This window comes from Eucyclogobius newberryi, unplaced genomic scaffold (assembly GCF_026437365.1).
Source record: "Eucyclogobius newberryi isolate DKJ021-1_F unplaced genomic scaffold, fEucNew1.0.hap1 SCAF_12, whole genome shotgun sequence".
Classification (NCBI taxonomy): Eukaryota; Metazoa; Chordata; class Actinopteri; order Gobiiformes; family Gobiidae; genus Eucyclogobius; species Eucyclogobius newberryi.
The window spans coordinates 4,484,066-4,508,895 of NW_027315746.1; the positions used below are offsets into that span (position 1 = coordinate 4,484,066).

At 42.2% G+C, this 24,830-nt stretch overlaps 1 pseudogene; it reads left to right on the top strand.

Moving 5' to 3' along the window:
- Nucleotides 1-6,321: 6,321 nt before the first annotated feature.
- LOC140355754 (protein NLRC3-like) lies at nucleotides 6,322-22,461 on the top strand (annotated as a pseudogene).
- Nucleotides 22,462-24,830: the final 2,369 nt, after the last annotated feature.

Sequence of the window (24,830 nt, forward strand, 5' to 3'; positions counted from 1 at the left end):
GAATCGATCCGATAAGTCATTATTTAACCAAGAATTTGCTTTTCCCCTAAAGCCACATTTTTCCAATTTTTGTAATAAAATTGTGTGGTCAATTGTATCAAATGCTTTCTGTAAATCCAAAAATAAACCTATTGTATGGAGTTTTTGATCTAATGATTGGGAAATATGTTCAACCAGATGAACAACTGCCATCGTTGTGGACCTGTGCGCTCTAAAACCAAACTGATGCTCATTTAATATATGCTTCGCTTCAACATAGTTATCTCATCTTTTAACAAACTATTTCTCTCATCTTTTTGAAAATTGTGAAAGTAAAGAAATGGGTCGATAATTACAAGTCAAATGTTTGTCACGGCCTTTGTACAAGGGAATAACCTGCTATTTTCATTTGATTAGGAACAATTCCTGTTTGAAAAGATCAGTTACAGATGTGAGTAAATGGATTGACAATATGTTCCATGATTTTTTGGACTAAAAACATATCGAACCCATTATTATCTGTTGATTTTTTGTTTTTACAGCTCTTCACAATTTTCAATATTTCATTTTCATTTGTTGGGTTTAGAAAAAACACCCTCATACGTGACCCCAGTCTCCATGTCATTGTTTTGAGGGCCACAATTTGTGTTGCCAATTTATGGCCAATGTTTACAAAGTAATCATTAAACTCATGAACAATTCCCTTAATATGACTTATTTTGTCATTGTCTTTGTTCAAATAATTAGGATAATTACTATTATTATTATTATTATTATTATGTCTCTTGTGTATTAAATCATTCATTATTTTCCATGTTCCCTGGATTTTCTGTCTATGTTGCATTAATAATTGTGTATAATATTCTTTCTTATAATTTCTGATTATATTAACTCATTTATTCTCGTATGCTTTATATTTATTTTCACAAACCTGCGTTCTGGATTTTAGGAATTTCCTATAGTTGATTTTTCTTTCTGCCTTAATTATTCCTTTAGTGAACCAGGGTTTCAGCATCTGTTTTTTACAAATTATTGTCTTAAGTGGACAACAATTATTATAAATATCAAGTAATTTTGCTAAAAAGACTTCATATGCTTCATTAGGATTTTCATACCTATAAATTTCATCCCAATTTTGTTTATTTCATTCCATTTTCAAAGTCTGAATGTCTTCAGGTGTTCTATGTCTCACTGTTCTTATGTCGCTCGTCTCATTACACCGTGTTTTAAATACATTTTGAAGAATTGCAAAAACAGGAAGATGGTCACTAATATCAGTCATTAAAAGACCTCCATCAATTTGACCAGTTTCATTTGTAAATATGTTATCAATGAATGTTGCTGATTCTGTTGTTATTCTAGTTGGTTTTACTATGACTGGAAATAATGTCCTGTTATAAAAAGTATTGATAAAGTCTGTGGTTTTCTTGTGTCCACCTGGTTAAGCAGCTCAACATTCAAATCACCACAGACAATGTAAGACTTATTTCCAATTGAGTGAAACATATTAGATATAAAGTCATTCAAATGATCCAGAGAAGAACCAGGTGTTCTATAAATGCAACAGTTATTTGTGTTTGTTTCTCCATGTGAATCTCAAGCGTGACACACTCTAACATATGATCAACTGTAGTAGACATGCTTTCTATAGCATTACAATGCAGGTTAGAATCTACAGAGAGAGAACTCCACCTCCTCTTGTCTTTTCTATTCATTACAAACAGTTCATGTCCTTCCAGTTCAACAGCTGAGACTTTATCCTCATCGAACCATGTTTCAGAAATAGCAACTACACTAAACTTTGGGAATAATCTTAAATAATCTTTAATAAATGGGACTTCTACTATTAAAATGTCTCACAGAGAAAGCATGTTCCATGTTCACTCTTAAACTGTTCTTCTGTGTAATATTGACAATTTGTCTGACTACAATAAGTATCAGGATTTATTTCCTTTTCAACATCATATTTACCATGTTTAACATTTAAATCATTTAAGTTATTGTAGAAATCAGTTGGATCATCGATATCATTGATGGTCTCATCATTTAAGTGTGTATTTTGTTCTACCGTGGATCCAAGTTCTGGCATGTTGTAAGAAAATATATATATATATATATAAATAATAATAGTATCAATAACAAAAATAATGGCAAAATGTCTGGAAAAGTCCACTGGTCCAAACACAAGTTGTTCCATAATCCAAACGAAAGGTTCATCTTCATAGAGTTCATAGTCCATTAAAGAAGAAAGTCTCATCCCTATAATCCAAAACAAACCATCATCTTCATGAAGTTCATAAGTCATTTCAGTCAAAGAAAAGTCATATTTGAATAGTATTTGCCTCATTTGTACTGGTCCAAGTCTTTGATGTCCCTGTGATCACTCGTGCTTGTTCAGTTCCATTTAGACCAATAAAAACACCAGCATTCCTGGTCCATGTCGCTTGTATTTTCTTTTGTTTCCACAGAATTCGTGCATGTCTTGTGATATCTGCGTTCTTGCTGCTGAGGTGTTCATGAATGTACACCATGCTCCCCTTTAGCTTGTGTGCCTGGAGCAGCAGATCCACTTTGTGTTTTCTGTTCACAAAGTGAACCACTATCGCAGGTTTGGCATGGCTACACTTCCGGGGAAGCAGGTGGCACTTTGATGTCTTTAGTTGAGAGAAATGTAACTACTTGTTGCTCCAGTGTTCGCAACTCCTCCACCGGTGCGTTCGGTCCCACCATGGCACCGGCGCCAGCAGCTGCTCCTGCGTAATTGCCATGTTTTGTTTCTAGCCCATTAATAATCACGTCCTCCATTCGTGTGTATTGTTCAAGGTCATCGATACGTCTTTCCAATCCATTTATGACCCGATCTTTTTCCTCTAGACGTTGCCGTAGCTCTTTAACTTCATCCACCAGTGCCACTAGCTTCACTTGCTGCTGCCTCACGGTGGCGATATCTTTAGACAAGCCGTTTAGCGCTGCCTTGATTTCCTCCAAGTCTTGGACAACTTCCATCAGAGGATCTGATTTCTTTGGTGGCGTTATGGTTTTGATGATGTTTCATTAAATGTCGTTAAATGCCACATATACAACCTGGAGCGCCAGGTTCTCCGACGCTCGTCCAATTATCAAAGTATTTCAGACAAAATTGTGTTAAAAGTTTGAGTTTGTCTGAATTCTTCAGTCGAATTTGACAGTTACAAAATGGCGGCTGAAACAGAACGTCTGTTACTCACATTGATGAGACTTCAGCAGTGGCGGCTGGTGCTGCTAAATATAGGGGGCGCTATTTGACATGAGCGTGTTTTGGTTTTTTTAAATGTCCAAAAATGAATATTTAACATTTACTTCTTTAAATACATATTTTAAATCCACATTTACATCTGAATTATTTAAATAAACTCACTTTATTTCCACTTTTGGTGATGATACAGTTTTTTACGATTGAATAAACTCTAAAATCTAAAGTTTTGCCCAAATATCAAAACCTTAAACTCAAGGAGCAAAACTGGGCCTCAGATCTGCTCCACTGTAACACAATAAGTCAGTTCACACTTTGTGCTAAACAACACACACAGTGACTTACAACACTCAACACACTTGTGCATTTACACACAGAAGTACATCAAGATGTCACTTATGCAATTCTAAAGCACTGACTGTCAAATGACCACACCCATGTGCCAAATGACCACACCCATATGCCAAATGACCACACCCATGTGCCAAATGACCACACCCATGTGCCAAATGACCACACCCATGTGCCAAATGACCACACCCATGTGCCAAATGACCACACCCATGTGCCAAATGACCACACCCATGTGCCAAATGACCACACCCATGTGCCAAATGACCACACCCATGTGTCCAATGACCACACCCATGTGTCAAATGACCACACCCATGTGCCAAATGACCACACCCATGTGCCAAATGACCACACCCAGGAGGAGTTTGGGAGGTTCTTTTTTGTACTGGATAAAATGTAATGTTCATGAAAAGTGGTAAATGTTTTTATTCCGTCATGTTGACTTGAGTTTATGGAACAAAATAAATGACGTTGTCAACAGCATGAGTCTTGTGTCCTGTGTGGTGTCTACAGTGATGCACACAAGTGTGTGTAGTGTTCACTGTGTGTGTTGTTGTGCACAAAGTGTGAGCAGACATTGTGTTTACAGTTGTGCAAATCTGAGCCATGTTCACTGTGTTCTTCACCCACACGACTCTGTGCACTTAGAAACTGTAACTGTGTGTAACTGTGTGTAACTGTGTGTAACTGTGTGTAACTGTGTGTAACTGGTGTGTAACTAGTGTGTAACTGGTGTGTAACTGTGTGTAACTGGTGTGTAACTGGTGTGTAACTGTGTGTAACTGGTGTGTAACTGGTGTGTAACTGGTGTAACTGGTGTGTAACTGTGTATAACTGTGTGTAACTGGTGTGTAACTGGTGTGTAACTGGTGTGTAACTGGTGTGTAATTGGTGTGTAACTGTGTGTAACTGTGTGTAACTGGTGTGTAACTGGTGCAAACATTATTAAGTCAAATACAACGTGTTTGTTTCATATGGTCAAAAAATATGGTTTTGATAAATTAGTGTAGAGTTTTTACAAGAGTGTTTCATTTTGCAAAGCAGCTCAGGTGTTTTATAATTGTGTTTGTGTTTGTAATAATTGTGTGAAGGATTTTACTAAATAAAACAAAACCATCAAAATTGTGTTTATTCAATCGAAAAAAACTGTAAACCAGGACTATTCAACTTTATTTTACCAAAGGCCAGTTTTTTCAGGGGCCAAGGCCTCTGGGCCTCTGGGCCCCTGGGCCTCTGGCTCTGGGCCTCTGGGCCTCTGGCTCTGGGCCTCTGGGCCACTGGGCCTCTGGGCCTCTGGGCCCCTGGCTCTGGTTCTCTGGGCCTCTGGCTCTGGGCCTCTGGGCCTCTGGGCCTCTGGGCCTCTGGGCCTCTGGCTCTGGGCCTCTGGGCCCCTGGCTCTGGTTCTCTGGGCCTCTGGCTCTGGGCCTCTGGGCCTCTGGGCCCCTGGGCCTCTGGCTCTGGGCCTCTGGGCCTCTGGGCCACTGCTGTAACACAGGTTTGGGTCACACAAAATATCTCCAACATGTTTTCAATAAATTGAGAGAATACAATAAAATAAAAACTGATAGATTAGATTTTTGTGAAAAAATAACATACAAAATGCTTTAGGAACATTGTTTTTTAAAATTGCTCCTCCAGAACTGAACCAGAATTAAACTGAGACGAGACAAGTACAAACAGCTCTGACCATGAATCAAAACAGGTCTAAAGCAGAATTAAACAAGGACTAAACGTTGAACAAACCAGGTCTAAACTAGTGCTCACCAGAAATAAACCAGTCAGATTATTTGTATGTTTGGACGATGGGTTGTCGGCCGCATTATTTCACTTGGAGGAAACAAAAGCTAAAATAAGTCGCACAGAAAAGTAAAATCGATGGACAGAGGCAATAGATTAACTCGATCATTTATTTAGAGCTTCAATAGTCGTTTAAAATGATGTGGCTTCAGTTCCACATGAGTTCAAAGTCTCATTCAGCCCTGTTCAAAACTTGGGCTTTCGAGTCACATTAGAGTAAAAAAACAAACAAAGAATGAGTCCCAAAGCGTTGATTCACTCACGCTCCAATTATGTCAATGTGTGATGATCCCTCATATTATAGACTTTTTGACATAAGACACTCATTTTGCAGCAGTGATGAATGAGTCAAGTTCTGATACAGACTTTAAACTAAAGCTCCATCAGGATGATCTGAAGCAGCGTCTGGAGGAGGAGAACAAGCACAAATGAACTGTCTCATAATCCGTGTCAGTGTCTGGCTCTGAGAAAGATCAGAGAGTTGAAATAGATAAATACTAATATGAACCTGAAGATTCCAGAAGTCTGTGTGTCTGACCAGAGCTGCATCCGCCCTGGGACCAGGGGAACATGAGGTCGAGACCTGATCAGGACTTATCGTTGAACCATGTGACACAAGCTGTTGTTATGGAATAAATATGCATCATTGAGTAGATCTTTTATTTTTTTGTGTATTGATGTTATTTTCTCAATAAAATTGGTTATTATTTGGTTTGTGAAAAGAAAACACACTCGTAGCTTCTTTGTTCCAGTTTATTTCCATCAGGTGCAGAGCTCAACAGCAATCAATTTATATCCCGCCAAGACACCAGGAAGTGGTCACAACCGGAAGTGATCAAATATAACAACAAAATAATACATGAACATAAAGTGCACGTAAATAACAATATGTATGAGAAAACAATTCTAACAGTGACGCTTGTACTATCTTACATGCATTACATTTATTTGACCACAAGATGGCGCAGTGGAGCAAGTGAAACACTTTGTGAGGCATCGACTCATGTATCGATACAATTGGCTGAAGCCTCAAATGGTTCATGGGGCTTCATTTGGCGTCACTATTTCTCACAACTTCAACCATTTTGTCTGACTGCGGCCGAGCGCTGCACGGCGGATGTGACGTCAGAGAGGGGCGCGGTCAGGTAAGGGAAAGCGGAGCCGTTTTATAGTGCGGCCCCTGCGTGTGTGGCCCCTGCGTGTGTGGCCCCTGCGTTTTGTGGCCCCTGCGTGTGTGGCCCCTGCGTGTGTGGCCCCTGCGTTTTGTGGCCCCTGCGTGTGGTATGGGACACATAATAAAGTAGAAACGCTCCGAGCTAAAGCGAGTGGAGGCCCAAGCCCCGCCCACTTCCGCTAACCTACCTGCGACATAAACTTGAACACCTGACGCAGTTTCTGCTCCGCGTTTATTTCACACTTTAGAGACATTTATAGAGTTTTAAGGAGCAAAAAAACCTCCTCAGACTGAGAAGTGAGACCAAGAAGCGACACAACGTGAGTGACTTTAATTCAAAGCCTCTTTTATATCTCTTTTATATCTCTTTTATATCTTTTAATCCGGTTTTAGTCGTGTGCGTGTTTTTGGAGGAAAGTGAAAGTAAGAGAAATGTGAGTCACAAACTGACACTCGACAGATCTCGTGTTCTAAAACACAAATGTAAGAGTTTTAAAGAGCTTTAAAGAGTTTTAAAGAGCTTTAAAGAGTTTTAAAGAGTTTTAAAGAGCTTTTGTAACGTGGAAGTTTAACAGAGACAAACTGAGCTTTATCCTGGACTAATGCCACAGTCTGGGTTATTCTTATGGACGTCTCTTGTTCAGTTTGATCATTTTTCTAAAAGCCTCTCCAAATATATTAGAGCGTTTAAATCCATTGAGACGGAATGATCCTCATCAGAGTCAATTTATTCTAGATTTGATGATTATTGATGAGGTCAAACAAGTCATTTATTCACAAATGACTCACTGTGACTCTAGAGAGCAGCTTTATCACATCAAACTTTCTGACTCATAAAGTACATTTAATGTGACACAAACAGCCAGATGAAAGGCACTTTACGTTGTATTTAAATGACTTATTTCTATATGTGACCACTGTGTTTCCCATGAATAAAGGAAACTTTAGTGTGAGTAAAGTGAGCTCAGTCTCAGTCACTGTTTCCTGTGCTTTTCCTCAGGTCCATGATGAGTGACTCTGTGAAGGAGCCGCCTCCAGGGGGCAGCACTGATCCACCGTGAGTCTGACTCTTCACACTTAAGACAGTTACAGTTCAGTGAAGCAGCAGCAGGTTTAACAACAGCTGTGACTGTGTTTTACAGGTCCAGACCCAGGAATCTGTCCTTAAAGAGTGACCGCTCTAAATATCAACCTCCAGAGTTTAAAGAACCAGGACCAGATTCAGAGTAAGACCCCAGAACCTTCTCATGTGCAGTTCAGAGTTCCTATAACCATAAGAGAGAGTGACACTTTTACTAAAGATGAATGTAATTTATGTCAAACTCTCATTATTGCTGTGTATTTAAGGTCAAAGGAATAAAGGAGGATTTTTCGCATGTGCACTCATCCCCTGCGGAGGCACATCAAAGCCTCGTTGCAACACGTGCGTTTGTTTATTAGCGCGACGGATCACATCGCGTCTCTCGTCTCCGTAGATTTCCGTCTCTTCTGAGCTCAAACTGTCTTTCTCTGTCTTAATGTTGTCCTCTACACGGAGGGAACTATATTATGATAGATCCATGCGCTTAGACACAGCGAAACGTGCTGCTGTCCTGGAGACGAGCCAGAAAGAGGCTGCAGGTGAGCAGTAGGTGCGTTTTATGATTGATACGTGGCAGGACTAATCGGCCGTCCACGCCACGAGGAAATGAGACTCAGATTTGGGCCAAAAAATCGTCCATTACGCCTTTAATTGAGGCATTTATAGTAAAAGTGCATGTGTTTTATTTGATGAGTTTATATTTCTGGAGGCTGTGGGGGGCGTGAACAAGATAAGATAAGATATAACTTTATTGTCCACACATGGGGATATGTTGGTGTTACAACGCAGTAGATACAGGGGGAAAGGACAGATAACTTATAGGAAGTTTAAAAAACACTCTTAATAGAAGAACTCTTATGTACAAAAACAAAAACTCTTATTAACAAAACTCCTCTCATATCTTAATAGGGAATGGAGAGAAGAAAATAAAGATAAAATATAATAATAATACAAATAAAAATAGCTGGCATAAGACAAATAATACTACTAATAATGGTAAAGTAAACACTCTTATTTACATCAGTTATATGCACATGAATGACATTAATTACGTGTGAGTGTGACAGTAATTGCACATGAATATGACGGTATTGCACATGGTTAAGTCAGTATTGCACGTGTTCAGGGCTAGCACGTCTCCTTCACACAGCGAGGGTGGATCAGGCACTGAAGCTTCTCTCCAGAGTGGACAGAGTGTCCTGCAGGGGGCGACACTCATGGTCCAGCATAGATGTGAGTTTAGCCAGGACCCTTCTGTCCCCCACCTCCTGCACCGAGTCCAGAGCACAGCCCAGGACGGAGCTGGACTTCTTGATGACTTAGTCCAGCTTCTTCCTCTCCCTCTCTGTGATGCTGCTGCTCCAGCAGGCCACGCCTACAGGAGCTGATGCCACCACAGAGTCGTAGAAGGTCTTCAGGAGTGGCCCTGTCACTCCAAAAGACCTGAGTCTCCTCAGGAGGTAGAGCCGACTCTGGCTCTTCCTGTACAGTCTGTGTTATGAGTCCAGTCCAGTTTGTGGTTCAGATGAACACCAGGTACTTGTATGAGTCACTCTCTCAATGTCCCGTCCCTGGATGTTCACTGGTGAGGGGGGCGTGGCGTCTGCGGAAATCCACCACCATCTCCTTGGTCTTCCCCGCGTTGATGAGGAGGTGGTTCCACTGACACCAGTCCACAAAGTCCTGCTCCAGTCCTCTGTACTCCACATCATCGTCGTCTGTGATGAGTCCGATGATGGCAGAGTGGTCAGAGAACTTCTGCAGGACACAGCTGTCCGTGTCATGTCTGAAGTCTGCAGTGTAGAAGGTGAAGAGAAAGGGCGCGAGGACAGTGCCCTGGGGCGCCCCCACACTGCAGGTCCGAGTGTCAGACACACAGTCCCGGGCTCTCACTAACAATCCCCTAAAGGGATCGCAGCAGAAACAGTTTGAGAAGCTCTGGTGTATGGACTGGATGGTTAGAACCTTCTGCAGTTTATTCTGTGACTGAGCTGACCTGTCCTTAAAGAGTGACCGCTCCAGACGTCAACCTCCAGCGTTTAAAGAACCAGGACCAGATTCAGAGTAAGTCCCAGAAGAACCTTCTCCAAATCCTGTTTCTTTAAAGACGTTTTTCTCAACACCCGTCGCTCCCGTCGCTCCTGTCGCTCCCGTCGGGGGTTTGTTGGCTCTGATGTTCTGCAGTGGACAGAGTGTAATGTTGTATCATTGGTTTGTTTGTCCCACAGAGAGGAGAGCGCAGAGGGCCCCAGAGGAGACTGTGACCTGGACTCTGTTTTCAAGGTTTGTACCAAAAGCGTCACATGGTCAGAAACATTTAGAGGAGATTCCACCTGCAGAGTGGATCCCAGGGCCTGACCTGCTCCTCTGTGTTCTCTGTGTTTCAGCGTCTGGAGGAGCAGGTCCTGGATTATGTCAAACAGCAGCTGCAGAGGCTCCACAGGCTCCTGGCCTCAGATTACCCAGAATGCTCTGAGAGTGAGGAGGAGGAGTCGAGCAGAGAGGCGGTTCTGACCATCACCCTGGACTTCCTGAGGAGGATGGACCAGGAGCAGCTGCTCCAGCATCTGCAGAACAGTAAAGCCACGTTTCCACTGATGCTAACTTATATGTGGAGCCTTAGCAACACAAAGCTAGCAAAGCACGTTAGCAACACAAAGCTAGCAAAGCACGTTAGCAACACAAAGCTGGCAAAGCACGTTAGCAACACAAAGCAGGCAAAGCACGTTAGCAACACAAAGCTAGCAAAGCACGTTAGCCACACAAAGCAGGCAAAGCAACATCTGTTTTCTGTTTGTCGCAGCACGTCACTCTGCGTAGAGGCTTTGCACTGAAGTCAAACATTTTGGGGGCTGAGTACCCAAGTACTGAGAGTGGCTTTTGCACTTGGTTTTCAGCTCATTTGTTATTTCGAGCCCTTTTAACATCTTGTCAAAGGTATAATTCAGGTTTTATATTAGATTTTGTATTTGTTATATTTGTGTAACGTCTGCTGCTCAGCGCCCTGAGCATGGAGCAAACCGTTCCAAAGAACTCTAAACCGGTCTGAGGGGCCGGGGCCAGTCCAAACGTGCCTTAAGAACTCTGTGAAGGTGTGAGGGTCTTGGGTCCAGCTACAACAGAGTGTGGCAGCCCCCCACCTAAATCAAACACTGTTCTAGTCCCTGTGGTGTTTGAAGTGTCTATAATCCCTCAGAGCGGGGACTTTACTCACCTGAAAGCAGCACGTGTCGTAAGACAAACTAGCTTTAGATATTAGGTTTTGTCACGGCGGAGCAGCCGAACAGTCCACCAGAGGCTTCAGGACCCTCTGTGTGATGGACAGTCAGGTGACCAGAGGGGCGGAGCTCCAAATGCACCATTCATCTGTTATAATACGAATATGAAAACTATTTACCTTTGGTTTCATCAAAACAATTAGAAATATACACGATCTACATGTCACACTCAACATTTCATAATGTATCTAGGGATGTGTACCGCTACGACGGACCGGATCTGGACTTGTAAAAACGTTTCGGTTCAGGTCCAAAAAAAACGAAACCTCGGTGATTCGGTTCTGGACTCATAAAAAAATATAGCACTCACATACTATATCCTTTTCGTTCTAGAATCTAAACCATCTTAAACCTTCCATTGATCGCGAAATTTGCGCTGGACGTAAACACTGCCATGCGCCGCCGTCAATAGCGCACACGGACCCTAATTAGTGACGCACGCGTCTTCCGGGCAGAAGTTAAAGCCGGTGAAATAAGTTTAAAGATGCGAGAGACGGGAGCGCCTGGTACGTGTCGAGCTGCAGAACCGTGTGTCCACATGTGAACATTGAAGTGAAGCCGGTGAGATCGCTGGCTTTATCTGAACTGTTTAAGCTGTGGCCGCCGCGTGCCATGTTGTGATGGTTAAAGGGGCGGGGTCAGCTTGGTCTTGTCTGGGTTGTGCTTTGGGCTTTGTGTAAATATGAATGAAATAACTTAAGTGTTATGTTGTGGTGTGATATATTTGGCATTAAGTAAATACAAAGGAAAGTCAAAGTAATATTGCTTAATTGCTGCATTCATTAATTGGAGTTTATATTTTGTATTTGTATTCTACAGTTGTTAAATATGGTCTGGTGTTTAATGCTGCTAATATGATCTATTATTTTGATGTGTTGTGTAAAATATTTTCATATTCTACTTTTGATACTGCTAAGTTGATGCTTTATAGTGATTCTAGTTGACTTTTATACTAGTTTTTATAACTCTGTTATTTTACACTGTTATTTAATTATTTACACTGGTGTATTGTCTGTTTGAAGGTTTTTACCTGACTTTTGATGCCAATGGATCTGTAACATTAAAGATGGAAATGTGTCTAAAGGCAAAACATTGTATCAGATGAAACAGCTGCTTTGACCCTTGACCCAGACTGACCCTGTCAACAATACTCAACATGCTCTTGTTCCTCAAGTAAAACACATGAATGTGTGTTAACTGTTAGTTAAGCTATAGTTTAGCAGCTAGCTAGTAGCTAGTAGCTTGTGATTTGTAAGTTGTAACTTCTGTTAAAAACTGTGAATAAACCAGACAAGTTGAGTTTATTTCAATCTGCAGTTAAGCCTTGTGTTTGATAGTCGTCCTTGTTCAAGTGTCTTCAACTTAATTTAGCCAAGTAGCTTGTGTTATGCTGTTATAACATTATGCAAATATGGCATGGTTTAGGTCCGGACCTAATGAGTCCGGACCTAAACCTAAACCTCTGGATTTGAATCCGGACTTGAACCTGAACGTGGGTTTAGGTCTGCATCACTAAATGCAACGTATAAATTATGAGTTGTTACATAAAAGAACTCACCACAAGTAATAACTTGTTGTTGGTGTTATTCCTCATTCGTCCTGGAGTGTTCCATTGTAGAAAAAGATTCAATTGTAATCATCTGGAAAAAACGAGACGTTTGGCCTGTCTTCTGTGCACTGCATTGGATAGAATATTCTGTCCAATGCAGTAAAGAAAACTGTAAAGAGCGTGACATAGAAGAGACTAAACAGCCACTTCACAAGAGGCTTTATCAGCACAGAAGACACTGGAGTTCAGGACCACAGAGCGCCGTGCATCTTCATCTTAAAGACACAAACCACTTTATCAAAGACAGTGAGGAGAAGATTCTGAGCAGGAGAAAAGATGGCTTGAATTAAAGAGGCTATTTTTGTTTTAAAAAAAAAAACACCATCATTAAATAGGAAGAAGGTTTAAGATTCAACTTTCCTGTTGTTTGTATTGGAATCTTGAATCCCTGGAGACGTCGACGCCCAGAGCATTCTGATGCTAATCAGGTCCTCAGGGAAGAGAAAGAGAGTGAGCCAGCGACAATAGAAGGCTGATAGTCCATTAAAGGACTGATAATAAACAAAGACGCTAGTTTGATAGAAAACAAAAAGGTTTAGTTTCTGTTGAAACCAATAACACCTTTTCATTAGGAGGTCCCGCCCAGTGGGCAGGGCCTACCCAGAGTAGGATAAATATCTCTTTGGAACGATTGGACATAAAGTCTCTGACCCATTTGATAATGCCTCCATTAACACCGAGGTCCATGAGCCTGTTCAGTCAAATATGTACACGCATAGAACTGAAAGCTGATGTAAAGTCCACAAAGAGGATTCTAGCATAATGGTCAGGGGCCTGAAGGTGCTTTGCTAAGGTGTAATATAGAGTGATGGCTGCATCTTCTGTACTTCTGACTTTCATATGCAAACTGTTAGATGTCCAAACAGTTGGATATAGACGACATGATGTTTTTACTCACAGTTTGCTCCACACTCTTACATCAAATGAAGGTCAGTGCTATTGGGTGAAAATCATTCAGTTCAGATGCTCCAGGTTTTTAGGTACAGGTGTGACCGGTGTATTTTGCCTTCTCATTTATTTCAATGACTCACGGAGGCGGCTGGTTTGGTCTGACAGCAGTTTATTATCTGCACAAGATAAAACAAGAGTCGTGCATTGGCTTTTCAGTGGACATTCACCATGTGCTCTGTCATCTTGTCTCGAGTCCTCCATTACAGTGAGTCCTACATTACAATATGTAATATGACCCATTGTTAATGTAGCTTTCGTGATCGTATAGTGCAATAATTTTATTTCTAATCAATTGAAAATATCTTAATGCAATTTGTCTGTCATTTTTTTCTTTTCTTTTGTGTGTGAGTGAAACACCCTCAAATCAACATCATCGACATCAAAAACAACATTTCAACATAAAACATTTCCCACACATTTACATACCTGCACAAGATAAAACAAGAGTGAATTGGCTTTTCAGTGGACATTCACCATGTTCTCTGTCGTCTGCGGAGACAGCGGTTTGTTAGCCGCTAACTAGCTCGTTAGAAAAACACAGTCAAATCATATATACTGCGAGTTTACGTCAGCAGAAGACGGTAAAAATAAGATAAATACAACACTCATACAATTACTAGTTTAGCTGTACAATGACTACACATGAATGAATTACACATTTTATCCACTCCAATTCATGGACATGTTATCTCGTCTTGAGTCCTCCATTACAGTGAGGAGAGCTCGAGAGAGTTCTCGCGATATCAGTACAGGTACAAGTGTAGGTACAAACAGGTACCAGAAGATGGCAGTGCGCCTTAATATGCTGGGATTTAACGCGCTCATATCAACTATGTTACATAGGCACAAGGAAGAAGATTTGATGCTAAAGCACAAATCTACACACCTTTTTCAGTGTTCTCGCTGAGGGGTTTTATCATGGCGGGGCGCCATGCCAAAAAGATACTGCGAGTTTTTTATATAACGCAATCATATAGTTAAGAAAGTTACACTCGATAACAGACGACTTCCATTCTGGTCCCAAATGTTTATTTGGCTCCTGTTCTGCGAGAGCGTCTGTGGTAGTCGTGGGTGAAAGTGATGGACCTGTTTTCTCACACACAGACACACAAAAACGGGATAGTGACAATTCACGAACGTAAATTTCAATTGACCGAGAACCTATAGGCAATATTCAGGTATGAAAATAGTGATCATAATAGGATATTAAGATCACAAGCGCCGTAGTACTTTTTGCTCGCGCTGCCTACGGCGCTAGTACGGTTTGTCCCACCGACATCCTTCAACCTCAGCCCAGCGAGAACATTGCTTTTTACTGACTGAACTAGTCTATTGTAAGTCTATTTTATTACCTAAATTATACTTGCATATCAGCATTAAGTGTCAGGTGATTAGCTACAGCTGCTATTGGCTGAAAAGGACTTGACCAGAGCTCTCTTATCTGGATTCAAATGTTTCTGCTGTTTCAAAGTGTGCGTGTTATAACTGCGAGGGTAAAAGAAGTAACAAAACCAAGATGTTCAATGGTGAAATAAAGTTTGTTCAATAAACAGGAACACAAAGGTAAATGAACAAACACAGACACGACTAAGAAAACAAGTTAAGTGTCTCTAAAAGGTACGAGTCACAGGACAAACAAAACAAAGGCCCATGAACAGAATCAAAGTGACAACTTAAAAGGAGACACATAACAAACAAACAAACAAACAAACTACAAATGTCTCAAAACACAAAGTCAGGCACTACCACCACAGCCCTGATGAACGAGAAGACAAATGGCCTTGTGCAGCTGCAACACGTGTCTTTAAATACTGGGAGTGGCTTCAGGTGAAGACTGTGGATTGGCCCATCAACCAGAGGAATCAGGAAGTAGAAAAAGGAAACCAACTTGTCCCTTGTTACAGCCGTGTTGGGAAGGGAACATTACAGTCAAACACACAACAGGGAGGACGGGGGCCGTAACAGCGGGTTGAATTTCATAAAATCTCCAGAGCTCTCTCTGCTCTAACTGAACCCAGTGTGTCCAGTTACACGTCTGATGCAGATTTCTCTTTTTACAGGTCTGTGTTCTAAGGTTCAGGGAGAATTGAAGACTGGTCTGGTACAGAAGTTCAGCCGTGTGTGTGAGGGCATCGCTAAAGAAGGAAACTCCTCTGAACTGAAGCAGATCTTCACAGAGCTGTACATCACAGAGGGAGAGGCCACAGAGCAACATGAGGTCAGACACATCGAGACCAGGAAACCGGCCTCTGCAGAGACCGCCATCAAGTGTGAAGACATGTTTAAACTCCCAATCAGAGAAGAACCAATGAGAGCACAGACAAAGGGACCAATCAGAGTCGTGCTGACGAAGGGCGTGGCCGGCGTGGGGAAAACAGTGCTGACTCAGAAGTTCAGTCTGGACTGGGCTGAAGGTAGGACCAACCAGGAGCTCCAGCTGCTGTTCCCGTTCACTTTCAGAGAGCTCAATGTGCTCAGAGACACACAGGTCAGCCTGGTGGAGCTGCTGCACCACTTCTTCAGTCCATCCAACGCTCTCTGCAGCTTCCAACAGCTCCAGGTGCTCTTCATCTTTGACGGTCTGGACGAGTGCAGACTTCCTCTGGACTTCAGCCAAACCCGGGTCCTGAGCGACCCCACAGAGTCCGTCTCAGTGGACGTGCTGCTGGTAAACCTCATCAGGGGGAGCCTGCTTCCCTCCGCTCGCCTTTGGATAACCACGCGCCCCGCAGCGGCCAATCAGATCCCTGAGTTGTGCATCTCCATAGTGACAGAGGTGCGAGGGTTCGCCGACCCGCAGAAGGAGGAGTACTTCAGGAAGAGGTTCAGAGACGAGCGGCAGGTCAAACTTGTTCTCTCCCACATCAAGAGCATCCGCAGCCTCCACATCATGTGTCACATCCCGGTCTTCTGCTGGATCCTCTCCACAGTTATACAGAAGCTTCTGGAACAAACAGAGGAACCAGAGCTGCCCCGGACTCTCACACAGATGTACGTCCACTTCCTGGTGGTGCAGGCCAAAGTAAAGAACATCAAGTATCACCAGGGATCAGGGACAGACCTTCACTGGACTCCAGAGACCAGGGAGATGGTGCAGTCTCTGGGAAAAGTGGCCTTTGAGCAGCTGCAGAAAGGAAACCTGATCTTCTACGAGTGTGACCTGAGCGAGTGTGGGCTGGACGCTGCAGCGGCCTCAGTGTACTCCGGAGTGTTCACACAGGTCTTTAGAGAGGAGCCAGGGCTGTACCAGGATAAGGTCTACTGCTTCATCCATCTGAGTGTGCAGGAGTTTCTGGCTGCTCTTCACGTCCATCAGACCTTCTTCAGCTCTGGAGAGAACCTGCTGTCCTCATCAAACTCTTCTGAAGAAACCTTCTTTAGCTCTGCTGTGGACCAGGCCTTAAAGAGTCCAAACGGACACCTGGACCTGTTCCTGCGCTTCCTCCTGGGCCTGTCTCAGCCGACCAATCAGAGGCTGCTGCAGGGTCTGCTGACTCACACAGGAAGTGGCTCTCAGACCAATCAAGAGACATTAAAATACCTTAAACAGAAGCTCAATGATGAGGGTCTGTCTACAGAGAAAAGCCTGAACCTGTTCCACTGTCTGAACGAGCTGAACGACCACAGTCTGGTGCAGGATATCCAAAACACCCTGAGAGAAGGACGCCTGAAGGCAGATGAACTTTCTCTTGCTCAGTGGTCAGCCTTGGCATTTCTCTTACTATCCACAGACTCAGACCTGGAGGAGTTTGACCTGAGGAAATACTGTCCCTCAGAGAAGGCTCTGCTGAATCTGCTGCCGGTTATCAAGGCCTCCACCAAAGCCATGTGAGTATAAACTACACTGTGGCAGAGTGGTTAACACTCTCAACTCTAAGTCTACCCTAAATCCAAATGGCAGAACATGTGTAATGTGTCCAACAAAAGCAGCTAAAATGTGAAAACACTGGTACATAAACATGTCCTCGAGGCCATATAATCCTAAAGTTCAACTACACACAGACTTTCATAAGGTCCACTTCCTCCAGCAGCATCACTGAAGCACAAATCAGACTGACATTGTCCAAACGGACCTCATAGTTGACACTTTGTTCACGATCAGGTGTGAGTGCGCTCTAATCTCCCTCTCTGTCCTCAGTCTGTCCGGCTGTAACCTGACAAACAGCATCTGTGGTCCTCTGGCCTCAGTCCTCAGCTCCTCCAGTCTCACACACCTCGACCTGAGTCAAAATGACCTCCAGGACTCAGGAGTGGAGCTGCTGTGTGATGGACTGAAGAGCGCCCCCTGCAGACTGGAGACTCTCAGGTTGGATCAACTACACTTTGCTCTTCCAGTGTTTGTTTGTCTATTAGTCTATTGACATTTCTATTCTATTCATCATAATAACTTGCATTTAAAATTATTTTTAAGTTTGTGTACTGCTTCAATACTATTACTGCAATGACTATTTCGGGGCATAATAAATAAAAATGTATTTTCCCCAGATTGAGTACTTGTGGCCTGTCCTCTCTCAGCTGTGGTCCTCTGGCCTCAGTCCTCAGCTCCTCCAGTCTCACACACTTCGACCTGAGTCAAAATGACCTCCAGGACTCAGGAGTGGAGCTGCTGTGTGATGGACTGAAGAGCGCCCCCTGCAGACTGGAGACTCTCAGGTGAGACACTCCCATCATGCACTCTGCCCCTTGTGTCCACATGAGTGTAATGCTGTGTGTCTTTAGGCTGTCTGGATGTCTGGTCTCAGAAAGGGGCGGGGCCTATCTGGCCTCAGCTCTAAGCTCCACCCACTGCCATCTAAGAGAGTTAGACCTGAGCTACAACCATCCAGGACCCTCAGCAGAGAGACTGACCGCACTACGGGACGATCCACACTGCCCCCTGCAGTCAGTCAGGTGAGACCACACTGCCCCCTACAGTCTGTCAGGTGAGACCGCACTGCCCCCTACAGTCTGTCAGGTGAGACCGCACTGCCCCCTACAGTCTGTCAGGTGAGACCACACTGCCCCCTACAGTCTGTCAGGTGTGGGCCCTGGTTCAGGGGTTGGTCCAGGTTCTGGTCTAAACTAGACTTGTGTTTTCCAGGTTGGATCCTTCTGGAAAGCGCTGGATGGTTCCAGGTCTTAGAAAATGTGAGTAGTATTTTATTTGGTACAACTTCACATGTAGAAGACTTAAAGCTGTAGATCTGATGTTTTTATTTGAACTTATCGACACATTTAGAGGTTTGACAAGCAGCAACTTCCACAAACATCAGACTGAAACTGTTTCACTGGAGGAACTGTCCAACTTTACATTTGAACTAGGGCGATCTTTACATTAATCTTTATTCTCCTAATCTTACAGGTAAATATGATAATACCTTATTATTATAAGACAGATTTATGATGGCGTCTTCTTTATCCTGAGCTTTCGCTCTCGTACTCGTCTGTCGTCATGAATTGGACTTGGAAACATATTGTCCTGCTCCGACGCCTCGGCCGCCGCTCACACTTTGCCCGTCTGTTTGTGCTGCAGTTTGTGGCATCTGTAGTCAAGGGGTAAATGCAAAAGAAGAAGTCAGAATCAGAATTAGAATCAGAAAAGGTTTATTGTCAATGAACATAATTCACAAAATAGGAACTTGCTTTGGTGATTCGGTGCAACATCAAACGATGAACAATGATAAAACAACATATATAAGATGAAAAAGCCCCTGAAGGCTTGGGCCCTGGACACGGCAGACGGGACAAACGATGTCTTAAAAGGTCGTGTTCTTGGTGGCAGTGAGAGGAGGCTGTTGCTGCGGTTACTCCTGAGCCCACATTGTTGAGTTACTCCTGATGCCCTGGTCCTCCTCCACCACAGCTCCCACAGACTCCACCCTTTCCCCCGTCACACAGACACATGTATGTTTGAGTATGGGATCAGAACCTGTGACTAGATGGGCTCCATACAAGTGCATATGGTCCTCACGTGGTCCACACGCAGCGGTCACTGCTAATGTTAAGGCTGAAGTCCAGAGCAGCAGAAACACTGAGGAGCTGTGAGTACAATGTGCCTGGGCACCATCGGCTCAGCTCTGCAGACGTCACATGATCTATGCTCTTTTTCTCTTCCAAACTACACGTTTATTACTGTTTATTGTGTTTTTATGCCAATTAAAGCTGAAAATAAAGAAGAAATAAATAAGTAGGAGTCACTTTTGAATAAGGCTGATTTCACCACTAGATGGCGCACTCAGAGGACATGTCATGTATTAATGTAAGAAATGTCTTTGACTTGTTTTTGTTCATCCTTTCTACAAATAATAATGGATTCATATCACAAAGAGATATTGACGTGTCTCAATCATTATTTAATATGACACAGTCACGTTTGGACCTTTGACTTTTTTAATTGAATGTAAGACACAAAGACATATTGTATCAGACACAAATAAACACTGATATGTTTATGTCTGAGACACAATTAGGCTGCGTTTTACATATTAACTGTTACTCAAGATATATTAATATATCATTTAATATGAATTAAAAGGTCCAAACAGCTTTAGGGCAGAATAAATAAATAATGGGAAGAATCACACTAATATCCCTAATAACCCTTTGTAATAATCAAAGATGATCTCATCATTTTTCATCATAAATGATATTAATTCTCAGTCATATTCAGCAGAGTTTTGTTATTGAGACTTTAGTTCTAGTGAAAAATCACTGCAAATCTATCAGAAGGTAATACATATAAATTATAAATGTTTTGGCAGATTTTTTCACATCAATTCTCATTTATAAACATGAACGTTGAAATGACTTGACATGATTGACATTTTCTTTTTAAATCTGTCGTTTTGCTTGTGAGAGTTTGATCTTTTTGTCACATTCAGAGTTCCTGTGGTGACCACTGGGGGCAGTGTTTCTGGATGTGGACATATAAATCTGATCCTGAATCAATAAAGTTGTGTATTTTGATTGTTCTTCTACAATCCATGTGTGTGAGAGACTTAAGAGGCAGTAGACGAGTCAAAGGAGTCAAAAGTCACTTATTGGTGAAAGAAGAAGGCTAAAGTTCAACAATCTGGTGTCTCCACAACATAGTAAATGTGCTGTACTTTGACTTGATAGAATCTTGTGTTTTTACAGCCGTGTGTCACGACCGGCTCGTCTCGCTCCGTGAGGACTCGGGAAATGCGTGTGCCTTGGCGCTCCGGTCTAAAACAAGTCTAAAAACTAAAGTAAAAAGGGCCTAAAGAGTCTTTTAGTTGGAGCAAATATCCACACTGTGTCCACGGACATCTCCCCTGAACACCACGCCCACTTTTAAACTGTCAATCATGTCATCTCAACGTTCATGTTTATAAATGAGAATTGATGAGAACAAATCTGTCTTTGAATAAATGTGGATTTTGAGAGGCTCCAAAGCAGAATGTGGAACGTCTGAAAAACATCCACATTCACAGGTGAAGAAAGCACAGTTTAGGTCGTCCACCAATGATTTATTCACAAATATATAAATGCACATCTCATTTGACCTGCATCAATCCATCAATGTGTCTGTCACAGTGAGTGTGATGCTCTGAAGCTGTGGACCACTTTAAAACACTATTCTGTAATATTCATATTGAAACTGTCGTCATGGAATTAAACTGGAGCCAAATTCAGCTTTGTGTTCTTCATGTTTTATAAAGGCTCAAGATCAGACTAAACTAAGGGTCAAAACATGAAATATAGGAAGATCAGATCGGTATCAGATCAGTATCGGATCAGTATCGTAAAGAACAAACATTAAAGATCAGTATTGGATCTGGAGCCGCACAAACTGAACGTCCCAGTTCAAAACACTGATGAGGTTTTGAGCCAAACTAAACATGTTGAAGCTGATCACACATGAGCTGAGCCTCCAACCACCTCATTATCATTGATTTACCTTTGAGAAGAAACAGGACTTTCACACTTCATATTTACTCTCACTAACATGTTTAAATCATCACATTTTAAATGTGTCTTTGTGTTTCAGATCACTGTGAGCTCACTCTGGATCCAAACACGGCACACAGAAGACTCCATCTGTCTGAGGACAAACGGACTGTGAGATTCTCTGAGTCAGAACAAGTTCCAGATCATGAGGACAGGTTCACACACTGGTGGCAGGTCCTGGCCTCCTCCGGCCTGAGGGGGCGCTGTTACTGGGAGGTGCAGTGTGAGGGGAACGTTGATGTAGCAGTGAGTTACAGAGGAATCAGACGGAGAGGAGAGAGTGAGAAGTGTGAGTTTGGATTCAATGATCAGTCCTGGAATCTGAGGATCTGGGGAGGAAAATATTATTTTATGCACAATGAGAAAGAAAGACCTGAGTTTATGTCAAGTTTGAGAAGATATAAGCTGTCACCTCTGTTTCCTCCAAACACCTCCAGAGTGGGCGTGTTGCTGGACTCTGAGGCTGGAGCTCTGTCCTTCTATAAGGTCCTCTCTGGTGGAGAACTGTCCCACCTCCACACCTTCAGCTCCTCCTTCACTGAGCCTCTGTTTCCTGGGTTTGGACTGTGGCGTGTAAACAGTTCAGTGTCTCTGGTGAAGCTGAGCACACAGCGCCCCCTGGAGGACTGACACTTCAGGTCCTGTTAGTCTGGTCTCATCCCAAACACAAACACATTTAGAAAAAACATTTAACTTCAATGAGCATTTTATTATTCATATTATTTTGTCGAGATTATTTTAGTGTTCGACGAATCAAACAATTATTTCTGTTTTACATTGGAACGCTTCAAAAAGGAATTTGTCAAATCTGACTAAACTCTCATGGAGTCAGAAACTGTCACTCATTCTCAAACATTTTATCATTATTATTATTATTATAGTTTTATGTTTTCAAAAGTCCCAGGACAAAATGGTATTTACTCCCTGAACATTTGTGATGAAATGTTTTGCTTCATGTTTAACCTGTTACCACCCACCTATTTTCGCCCTGTGCACAATGGTTGGACCCAAATGGCATTGCTTATTAAAAGAGGATCTTATGTTCCACATGCAAGTGTGATGCATCATTAGAAAGCTTAGGCCTTCTAGTTTCTGCAGATGTGCACATGAACACTGTCAGGGCTTCAGAACTTACACTACAGAGGCCCAAACATAAACAAAACATCCTTTTTTAGTCTCGCCTGAATATTGTCAATTTGTAATGGTCCTGAGCATGACATACTTCATTGTGTGCATATGCTGTTCACTGTACATGATGTTTATCTTGTTGACAACAACTGTGTAAAGTTTCAGATCTCTAGGAACAGGCATTTTGGTGCTGTTGACCTTTTTGTATCAAAAAGTATATTCGGAACAAGTGATCCAAATATGTGCCAACTGTGCCAAACTGCTTTATTACAATTTTAGCACCTCTATGATCATAAAACATACATTTTGATGTTTTGTAGGCCACTAATAGCAATTATAACCGCTAAAAAAAAAATATGTGAAAATGTGTAAATATGAGTTTACCCATGAATTTCCCATATAGAGGTTAAAAAAAAAAAAAAAAATTATAATATTTTTATTTTATTTTTGTATTGGTATAATAATACATACATCTCACAAAATGCACGTCCAAAAGGCTAATAAAATCAGAAAACGTTATGCGCAAAATCCTGCCGAGAAATCTGGCTCTTTACAGCCTTCCCGGAGCCTTACGCACGTGAACAGGGAGAATTCTGTGTAAATAAACCCTTTGTCCCGCCTCTCAGGAAAAAGTTCTCCTGACTGGCTAGAATAATATGTCACTCAAAGTCTCCTGCGTGCCTGCTAGCAGAAGCTAAGGGCTAAAAACAAAGATGGACGCGCGCTTCGGAAGCGCCGAATTTTTTTCCTCCGGAGGCTGTAGCAATTCATTCTGTAGGAAACAGTCTAAGGAAGAGATCGATGTCAAACACTATCGTATAAGTCAAACAGGTCATTTGTTATGGACGGAGAAATGCGGCGGACAAGCGCATTCTCGTCCGGTGAGAAACGAAGAAAAGTTTGTTTACTTGACAATATCTCGAAATCAGATAACTTCAGGAAAAATACAAGTGGATATTGTTTTTCAATGGTTCCTTACGGACAGACTGAGTACAAGGATGTACAGAATTAAAGCCGTTTCGTCCGTCATAAACAGCAAACAGGACATGCGTTTGTAGAAGTTGAGACTTTCTCACAAACTATTGGCAATTGCTTCTTGGGGCATATTATTCAATGTAAATCAATGACATATTCGTTTTGTTGAGGAAATAAGCTTTAAAATGATGTATGGCTTGCTGGTATTGACCACGGAAATAAAAGTGATGATGTAAGAGAATATTTGAGATATAGAAAATGTTCGCCGGCGGACAGGTGGGTGGTAACAGTATTTAATATTTCTTTGATTTTCAGGATGAATTGACTGATGATGGTTGACATTTTGCTGATGATGTGATTTATAATAAAAGAGGGTTTCATAATAATCACTGGATATTGTCTCTTTTTCGGACCATTCTCTGTGAACCCTAGAGATGTGTGAAAATCCCAGTAGATCAACAGTTTGTGAAATACTCAGACCAGCCCGTCTGGCACCAACAACCACGCCACCTTCAAAGTCACTTCAATCACCTTTCTTCCCCGTCCTGATGCTGCTTTGAACTGCAGCAGATCCTCTTGACCAAGTCTACAGCCTAAATGCATTGAGCTGCTGCCGTGTGATTGGCTGATGAGACATTTGCGTTAACGAGCAGTTGGACAGGTGTACCTAATAAAGTGGCCGATAACTCAGCAGCGTCCACACAAAGAGCCCTCATTACAGGGGTCACCTTAGACTGTATTAGATCCTGTTTAACCGTGTTGGTCAGAGATCCTGGGAGAGACTGGACACTCTGTTTAGATCTTCTTTGGCTACAGCAGATCTGATATTTGGCACAGAATTCACACACAATGTTCTTCTTTCTCCACGAACAGCGTTAGAAAAGCTCTGGTGGAGAAAGGTCCATCTCCTGTTCACAAGTACATATCTGTTATTCCACGTGGGAGAGTTGTGCGCTTGAACTTGTGTTTGAAGAGGAGTTTTTCATCAAGAAGGACCTGCAGATGAAAATGTCCCACTCACGTCTCAAGAGGAAGTCAAGACCACACAACTTTATCAATATTAAACTGTGAATATAGTAGCAGAGAGAGCACACTGGACTTTAGTCGCTCCAGGTCCATTTCTTTTTAGTTCTTTTCTATATTTCTGAGTTTGGATTTGTGAATATGACATTTTTCCAGAATGACCAGAAGGTTTATAATGTAACGTTTGTTCAGATTGTTGTAAAAAAGCAAAGAGCTCGTCTCGAAACGGAAAAGTCAAGTTTGGGCGTTAGATTTATGAATGAACCTGACACGACATTTCCAGAAGGTGGCAGTGTTGG